At 43.0% G+C, this 9692-nt stretch overlaps 1 non-coding gene across 1 annotated transcript; it reads left to right on the forward strand.

Moving 5' to 3' along the window:
- The first annotated feature begins 7832 nt into the window (after window positions 1–7832).
- trnak-uuu (transfer RNA lysine (anticodon UUU)) lies at window positions 7833–7905 on the forward strand. Its single transcript has one exon. It is a non-coding gene; the product is annotated as a tRNA-Lys (tRNA).
- The last annotated feature ends 1787 nt before the right edge of the window (window positions 7906–9692 follow it).

The following is a 9692-nucleotide window of genomic DNA, read 5'->3' on the forward strand; positions in this document are numbered from 1 at the left end:
TGTCTTTACTGCTGGCTTGATCCGTTTTATTGGGGGTTTGTAGGCTGGGACCAGGAACAGGCAGAGGTGGTCAGAATGCCCCAGATGAGGGCAGGGAGTAGCTTTGTATGAGTCCTTGATGTTTGTATAGAGATGGTCCAGGGTGTTTTGTCCCCTAGTGGGGCAGGAGACATGCTGATGGAATTTGGGCAATACAGCCCTGAGGTTAGCCTGATTAAAGTCACCACCTATGATAAAGGCATTGTCCGGGTGTTTGGTCTGTTGTCTGCCGATGACACATTGTAGCTGCTTAAGTGCTACCTTAGCATTAGCATGTGGGGGGGATGTATACAGCGGCAATGATAATGGCCATTAGCTCCCTGGGCAGGTAAAAAGGCCTGCACTGAATCATAAGGAGCTCGAGATCAGCAGAGCAATGCCTTTCGACAATCTTTATATTGTTGCACCAAGAGTTATTGACATAAATACTCAAACCTCCTCCGCGGATCTTGCTGTGCGGCCCGCTAGCTCGACTGCCGAGTCAGCTATGTTGCTGTTGAGCCAAGTCTCCGTAAACATCAGCAGACAGCAGTTCTGCAACCTTTTCTGAGAGGACAGCCTGAGTCTTATCTCGTCCATTTTGTTAGCTAACGACCGGACATTAGCCATGAAGATGCTGGGGAGGGAACACTACTTAGTTTAGCATGTAGCCCGCCACGTTTTCCCCTCTTTTGTTTACGTTGCTGACGGGGGCAGCGTCTCCACTGCGAGACCGGTGAGCGGATAATATTGATGGGGAAATTGTCCGTGATGGTGGAGGGAAGTGAGTAATCCGTTCTGAGGTTTAAAAGTTCCTGACGGTTGTAGAAGAGCGCATGACCTACACTTGTAAGTAAACTTAAAACTAACATATAAATAACAAAGAAAACACGACACTGACCATGGAGCCTCAGTAGCCGCTGCGTCCAGCGCGCCGCCATCTTGGAAAGCCCAGTAATTTGACCCTATGGCGTTGTTCCAAATTCCTTTCTAAGTTTCGCTCATGTATTGTGTAACACCCAATTCAACAAGTGAAATACAAATTTCAGTGTTCAGTTGAATGCTGGACCAAATACCAAGGTTCGACTGCTTGAGCAGGATGATTAATGAGACCAACTCAGTAGGTTTAGTTTGATGACATATGATGAAACTGTAGGAACTGCAGTACAATTTGTCACCTTGAACTTGGTTACAACACACTTAAACCCCCCAAAAAATTTTTTTTAAATAAACAAAATTACATTAAAAGAAAACGGGCCCAAAATAATGTGACTCAGTCAACCCACACCATTACATTGGGAGATTCCGGTATTAAAATCTCTTATTCTCCTTGCGGGATATGCAGAGGAGCAGTGAAGTGCAAGTCCACCCTACTACTCAAGCAGACACAGTAAAGTTCACAGTCCATCCAAAGAATTCCTAATTTTCTTAATATTAGTTGTCATCACAGTGGATCCTGGTATGGTGGCTCGCCATCTTTGGGATGGATCATTGTTGAATTGTACGTCAAAAACCTGACCAAAAGGAACAAGAAACACGGCTTTCATGAAGCCTCAAAATGGTGACAGCATGGCGCCGTGGATTGTAGCCAGGATAAATTGAACACACAACTACAAATACTATTTCGTGAGGACATTATTTTCCTATCTGTGACTGGTGATAGACTGGCACAAATACAGCAGTGGCACTAATGTAAACAAAAGAAAACAAAAATATTCACCACCCTGCCACGTAAATTTTCTAATGCATCAAATCTAGCAGCCATTTCAGTTCACATAGAAAGTAACGTTCACTCTGTTTTACACATTTGCCAAACACTACAAAACAGCAAACCAGAAATAATCATCAAACCGTTTCATACCGAATTCACCGACAGCAAACTGGGCTCTGCACATGTGAGATTTTCAGTCTGCAACCATCTGCATACATTGGAACCAGTGGCGATCTCCAGCAAACAATAAGGCATAATGGCGTACATCCTGTATTTTCCCAGCATTCCCTGACCACTCGGCAGGGTCCCAGACGCGACCAGACGAGAAGTGTCCCAGTAAACCCAAAAGTCTATCTCAACAGAACAACGTTCATTTGACTGTTAGTTAGCAAGTTTTTTTATTTAATTAAATTCTACTGAAGGAGGGCATCCACTGTTCCTGGCTTGGGGGACGAAAGTTTTTTCTTCTTCTTTTCTCTCTCATCTCCGTGCTTCACAGTGCACACAAGGGGGCGGAGTTCATGCTCCTTTCACTTCAGGGATTTTCAGATTTTGCCTATTAATTTAATCAACCTCAAATGAATTCCTTTCAGACATTTAAGAATTGACAGATTTCTTTTCTACAACACTCTGAATAACAGACACCCTCAGTAGCCCTCTATACTAACTGTTACAATTGACTTGAGTGCCCATTCAGCTTAGCTGCTATGATGCCTGACAGGATATTCCATGTTGTGGAGAAACAGGTTATCGGCTGGTAGTTTGAAGGTGTTGTAATCTTGTGGGGATCCTTCATGATCAGGATTGTTCTCTCCTGTGATAGTCAGTCAGGGTGAGACCCTGATATTATTAGCTCGTTCATCTGTGTCGCCAGGCGTTCACGGAGTGCCCTTAGCTTCTTCAGCCAGTAGGCATGAATCATGTCAGGGCCTGGTGCAGTCCAGCTCTTCATGCTTGAGACTGATTGTTGGATGTCGGCCACTGTGATGATAACTGTTTCTTGCTGTTGGATGTTGCTGTGGTCTGCTCTTAGGTACACCAGCCACTGGGCATTGGTGTTGTGTGATGCCACCTTTTCCCATATATCCTTGCAGTATTGCTCAGTCTCTGCTCTGGGTGGGTCTGATGTTGTTCTCTTGTTAATTTGCAGCTGGAAGTACACCTTGGATGGTTCTCTGAGGAACAGGCCATTTACTCTTTTGGCTTCTGCTTCTCTAGTGTATCTCTTCAGCCTGGTGGCCAAAACTGAGTCTTTGCTTGGCAGTTTCCAGGGTACGGTCATCTTGCTATACTTCTTCAACCAGGGCCTGTCTTTCATCACAGCTTTCTGTACCTCTGTTAACTAGCTAACATCTCTTCGTGCTGCTTTGATCTTGGCTTCCAGCCTTCTCTTCCATGGAGGGTACTGTTGGTGACCTGTGTTCTTAATTCTGTACCCAAGCATCTCCAGGATTACAGTTGCAGTGACATATACAAGCTCATTGGTCTCTTGTTATGGTGGCAGTCAAGATATTTTGTAATACTGTGTTCACATCTGCAAGCAAGCTTTGTGATGGTAATTTGTCATTGAGTCATGGTAGCCGAGCCCGGGGGTTGACTGTCTTTAATTTGGCCATGATTCTCATTTGAACCTCAGTCGCGTCAGATGTCATGGCTGGTAGGATTGTTTCAGCCAGTCAGAGACTGTCCTCATGTACTATCTCCTGCTGGTCAGAGACTGTCCTCATGTACTATCTCCTGCCTACTGGGTGGCCCTCTAGAGTGCTGAATTGTATAGTCCTCCTGTTGGAGCCTCTCAATTGTAAAGCGATACTGACATCAAAATCTGAGAATTCCTATTGATAGGCTATGTTCCGAGTTGGAATGTGACCACGGAGAAATTCAATGGCCAAAACAGCGCGTCTGCGGCCACTCGAGAGAGATTGACCGTAGATGGTGTCCAATGACAAATTGTGCCGGTGGATACGTAGACACCAGTCAATTTGCATAGAGGGTGTGTCCGTAGTACATATGAGAGCTGTGGATAACTGGGTCCATGTTAAACGTCACCACACTACCGCTCATGTTTAAAATCTTAAAATAAAAACTTTATATCCACGTACCTGTGTTATTGTTGTTTGTAACAGATTTTGAGTTATGAAGTCAAAATACTGACCGAATTGTGATATTAATCAACGTTTATCGGTCAGCTATCATGTTTTGAGCGGTAGTGGTGGCGGTAGCGCGGTGACGTTTGACATGGATCCAGGAAGACAGTAGGCATTAGCTTTGAATTCATAAAACCACGCCTATTTTCAGTTATGATTCAAACTTCCAATGTTAAAAAATGTGTTCAGAATGGGCATGGCAGTCTCTCTTTAAGTTGTGACGGAAGCGTCTTTCTATTGGGGGCGAGCATTGAGCCACTAGCTGCTTCTGACTCAGTGTGGAAGTAGGTCTTCTACTGTCCACAATTCCCACATGCACTTCATATAGCCCCTCTCCTGGGGTGTGCTGTTATAGTAGCATTCCATCATATATATATATATATATATATTAGAGCATCAATGGTGTTGTTGATAAAAGTGCTCCACAAATGAGGAGCGGAATATTAAGATTCTTAATATTAAGACTCTATATAAAGGAAAAGAGGGAGGCCAAAGAGGAGGTTAATGGATGTGGTGAGGGAAGGCATGCAGATGGCTGGTGTGACAGAGGAAGATGCAGAAGACAGGAAGAAATGGAAACGGATGATCCGTCGTGGCGACCCCTAACGCGAGCAGCCGAAAGTAGTAGTTGTAACATTAAGACTATATATACTTAGTACAAAAAGTAAGGAAAATTGTGTTTGGTAGATTATTTCTTTATTGTAACAATTTTTCTTGGCAATAAATCTTATACCGTTGGAAAGCCTGTTTATTTCCCTTTTAAATGGTGCCACATTTGTGAGGAACATGCATTTGTGGGATGAGCAGCAGAGCTGAGTATGTGGGTTGCGCCCATGAAAAATTTGCCAAATCTTCTCTGCCAATGCCAAACAGCTCATTTTGCTGTTGCTATTGACTCTTATTTTGAGCTTCTGGTACCCCAGGTGCTGACAATCAGGTGCCTGATATAAGATTTTTTGCCAAGAAGCATTGTTACAACAAAGAAATAATCTACCTAACACAAATGTCCTTACTTTTTGTGCTAAGTTTATATATAAAATTCAGTGAGTCAAGTAAATTCTTTATGAGACAGTACAAGCCTGTTTCATGCCATAAGCAATCATCAGCTGTCAATAAAGCCACTCGGGAAAGGACATACCATTTACTGCCTCGTCATGCAAATCACGTGCACAACGTCCAATGGGGAAGGGAGAGGTGCGACGTTCAAAAACTCAAAAGCAAGTGATTGCTAACGGTCCAATGGGGGGGGGGGGTATTTGTCTATTGGCATGATTTATTTTATAATTACGAAATAGGTGCTTATATCTATGTCTGCAACTGCTGGCCAATTCATTCCTGTTATTCGAGCACTTTCCCTACCGTTGAGTGTTTCTTTTAACAAAGTTTTATATATATATACAGTTGCAATCAAAATTATTCAACCCCCATTGCATATTAGGTTTATTGGCAAAATGTACAATTTTTCAGCTGTTTGTAATCACCAAATTACACAATAACAGTTTAAATAATTCAATAAAACTAATATTACAAGGGTCTTATCCAAATTCAACACAAAATTTTACTTTCAATGACTACTGCAGTCTCAAAATTATTCAACCCCCTGAATAGAATCCCTCATAAGAGCACACATTTGCAAATAGGTGTTGTCTCAAACACACCTGATGCAACTAATCAAGGGCTTCATTAGTTGCATCAGGTGTGCTTGAGATAGAACACATCAAATACCTGGACTGGCTAGGGTTTTGTTGACAGTGACGTTTGAGTGCATGTTAGAAATAAGGCTAAGACAAGAGAATTGTCCAAAAAGTTAAGAGAAGAGATCACTGCCTTGCACAAACAAAGAAGAGGATACAGAAAGATAACAAAGGCAATGACAGTTCCTTGAGATACAGTTGGAAGCATAGTTCGCGAGTTCAAAGTTAAAGTAACAGTGGCTACACTACCTGGACGTGGCAGAAAGAAGAAGCTATCAACGGCTGCCACCGGAGTCCTGAGGAGGCAGGTGGTCAAAAACCCTAGAGTGACTGCAAAAGACCTGCAGCAAGACTTGGTGGCAGCAGGCACTGAGGTTGCAGTTTGCACAGTAAGGCGCATACTAAACACTGAAGGGCTCCATACCTGAACTCCAAAACGTACACCACCACTGACCCAAAAGCACAAGAAAAGTCGGCTCCAATATGCTCAAAAACATATAAATACGCCAAAGAAGTTTTGGGATTCTGTTCTGTGGCGCAATGAAACAAAACTGGAACTTTTCGGGCCTATGGATCAGTGGTATGTCTGGAGGAGGAACAATGAAGCATACGCTGAAAAGAACACCCTGCCTACAGTGAAGCATGGAGGTGGCTCGGTGATGCTCTGCTTCCTCTGGCACTGGAAACCTGCAGTGTGTGGAGGGCAAGATGGATTCAATCAAGTATCAGGAAATCCTAGGAGAAAGCGTTATGCCATCTGTGAGGAAGCTGAAGCTTGTGCGTCATTGGACCTTCCAACAGGACAATGATCCCAAGCATTCCTCAAAGTCCACCAAGGCTTGGTTTCAGAAGAAGTCCTGGAAGATTCTAGCGTGGCCGTCAGTCACCTGACTTGAACCCCATAGAACATTTCTGGTGGTATTTGAAGGCGGTTGCAGCATGCAAACCCAAGAATATTAGTGAAATGGATGCCATTGCCCATGAGGAATGGGCTAAGATTCCTCAGGAACGCTGCCAGAAGCTGGTGTCTGGCTATGCATCACGTATGCAGCAGGTCATAACAGCAAAAGGGTGCTCTACTAAGTACTAAAGACGCTTATCATGAAGGGGTTGAATAATTTTGAGACTGCAGTAGTCATTAAAAGTGGCATTTTGTGTTGAATTTGGAGAAACCACTTGTAATATTAGTTGTGTTGAGCTATTTAGATTGTTCTTGTTTGATTTGTTTATTGCAAACAGCTAACAGTTTGTAAATTTTGCCAGTAAACCTAATTTGCAGTGGGGGTTGAATAATTTTGATTGCAACTGTATATACATATATATATATAAAATATGTGTAGAGATCACACACAATTTTATCTACTACTTTACTGTACTTTTCTGTATTCGTAATCGCAACAACACACCAGGGAAAATTCCTAGCGCATGTAATGCACATGGCAATAAACATCTTTCTGATTAGGATTTCTGATCAAAAAATAATGTGTGTGACTAACTAAATAGAAATTATCTATGAGAAAATTATTCTAAAATATGTTAGTTCTGAGTATGCATGTAAAGTATGTCAATGTAAAAAAGGGAGAAGGGTACAAAAACCACAGGAAGGACAAATGGACAAAATGAGAGGGAACAAGAGAGTTGCAATATGCTTGAGCCTCTCACATCTCTGAGCTACAAATAGACACAGGAAATGGATGATTAAGTCCCACCCTATTAGTCAACAAATAGTTCTATGGTGTAATGGTTAGCACTCTGGACTTTGAATCCAGCGATTGGAGTTTAAATCTCAGTGGGACCTGCGAGTATTGTAGACAATGCAACCATAAATGGCAGGTTTCTAGCATTGTTTGGACAAACATCTTCAGCAGGCTAGAGCAGTGTTTCTCAAACCTCTCCTGGAGGACCACTTGTCCTGCATGTTTTAGATCTCTCCCTGCTCCAAACACAGCTGATTTAAATGATCAGTTTTGCTATTAGGCAGCTTCGGGAGCTCATAACGAGTTGATCATTTGAATCAACTGTGTTGGAGCAGGGAGAAATCTAAAACATCCAAGACAAGTGGTCCTCTAGGAGAGGTTTGAGAATGCTGGGCTAGAGTATGATAAAAGTTGGGGTTGCGTCAATAAGTGTTTTTTAAGCAAATGTGGAACGCATGTGTTTGCAAGTACTTTTGAAATAATTGTACACGCAATTGAAAATTCTTGGATGAACATAACATCTAACCATTTCCATGGATAAGGAATTTGGTTAATAAGCGCCAGAACCTGGATAGCTCAGTCGGTAGAGCATCAGACTTTTAATCTGAGGATCCAGGGTTCAAGTTCCTGTTCAGGCGTAATAGTTTTGGGTGGCACAGTGGCCCAGTGGTTAGCACCATTGCCTCACAGCAAGAAGGTCCTGGGTCTGAACCCCAGGCCATCCCAGGTCCTTTCTGTATGGAGTTTGCATGTTTTCCCCATGGGTATTCTCCGGTTTCGTTCTACGGTTTCCTCCCACCATAAAAAAAGACATGCATGTTAGGGTTAATACTGTGCCAATGCCAATGACCAACGCAACAGGAAAAGAACTGGAGTTGGTCCCCAGGCGCTGCACCGCGGCTGCCCACTGCTCCTATAGGATGGGTTGCAGAATGCAGAAAACAAATTTCACTGTAACCTGTACAATGACAAAATAAAGTGGTTTTTGTCTGCTGCATTTTGCTGTGCACATGTGATTACACCAGGGTGAACTGGTGTCATGATATTTATCATATGATATCAATTATCAATATCATAAATCATATGATATGATGTCATGTATCATATATTATATGATAAATTGTATACAGAAAACATTTATATCATATGATAAATATCTATAGCGAGCTGTACTTATCTCTATCCTATCTCTATACCTATTTCTTTTTCTGTTTACAAGGCATAGCCAAATTGGTTTAATCAACTCTATGCATAACTGTAGTCCACTGACTTCTGGTTTCTACTACAGCGGTCATACCAGTTTCCTGTTTGTTGGTGTGTGCTATGGACAGTGGCATATTTTCCGCGATGCCTGCAAGATTTACCATGGATAAATGTAAATGACATGCACAGAACTGTCGACCAACTTTCACCAGCACCTTCCATCAAATGGGTGAAAAGTTTCAAGTTGTACATATACAGATCACAGGTGTAAGGATATCTAGTAAACAGTATGCTCTCAGACAGAGACTGGAATATGCTTAATGAAAAGAAAAACAAAACATTTGCAAGATGAACATGTTATTAGGATAAAGACACAAAATTAAAAAAGGACACGGACAGCTCCTTGCAGCAGGTCTCATTATGTAATTAATACATCTATGTACACTGAAACTGGCAATCAGTTCATGACATCCTCCAGTTTTATATTAGATTTGATGTATTTTTATGTCAGATGGTGCGATCACGTTTGCAGCAGCCTCGTCCAGTATCGGTGTGGGAAGATGGCGGCACGAATTCACGTTTGCAGCGGCATCACCCAGTATTGTCAAAGCAGTGTTTTTTGTTTTGTTTTTTTGTCCACGTCTAAGTTTTGTCTTCGTTGTATCTCTGGGAGAGCTGGCGTTGGATCGGCGGAGAGAGCTTGGTCTACTGCTGTGGGCCCAGGACGCGGAAGCGGGGCAGGCTAAGCTAACTGCTAGCCCATGCAGACCGGCAGTTCAGATAACACCGAGGGCGGTCTGGCAGTGGTGTCACCTGGCGCTGACTGTGGTGTTTTTGGTGTCGTCTTGTGGAGTGCGGGGAGGTATGTTGAGGGTGTGTGGCTGGGAGAGCTGATTTTGGACCGGCTGAAGGAGCCTGGTCTGCTGTGTCCGGTGGGCCCAAGGACCACGGCCCCTGCCCGGAGTGACACCCGAAGAGGAAACACAGAGGGCAGTCTGACAGGACGCAGAAGCGGGGCATGCTAAGCGAACTGCTAACCCATGCAGACCAGCAGTTCCAACAGTCATCCAGGCTGGTGTTCGTTCCCTTGAACAGTGATTTTTTGTTTAGTTTGGATATATGTGTTAGTTTGGGTATGTGTGTTCTTGTAGTTCTGGATGTGTTTTTGTCTTTGTGTTGCACTGCTGTGGGCTGGGGGAAATGGTATTTCATTTCATTTCAT

The sequence above is a fragment of the Lampris incognitus genome, chromosome 1 (genome assembly GCF_029633865.1).
Source record: "Lampris incognitus isolate fLamInc1 chromosome 1, fLamInc1.hap2, whole genome shotgun sequence".
Taxonomy (NCBI): Eukaryota; Metazoa; Chordata; class Actinopteri; order Lampriformes; family Lampridae; genus Lampris; species Lampris incognitus.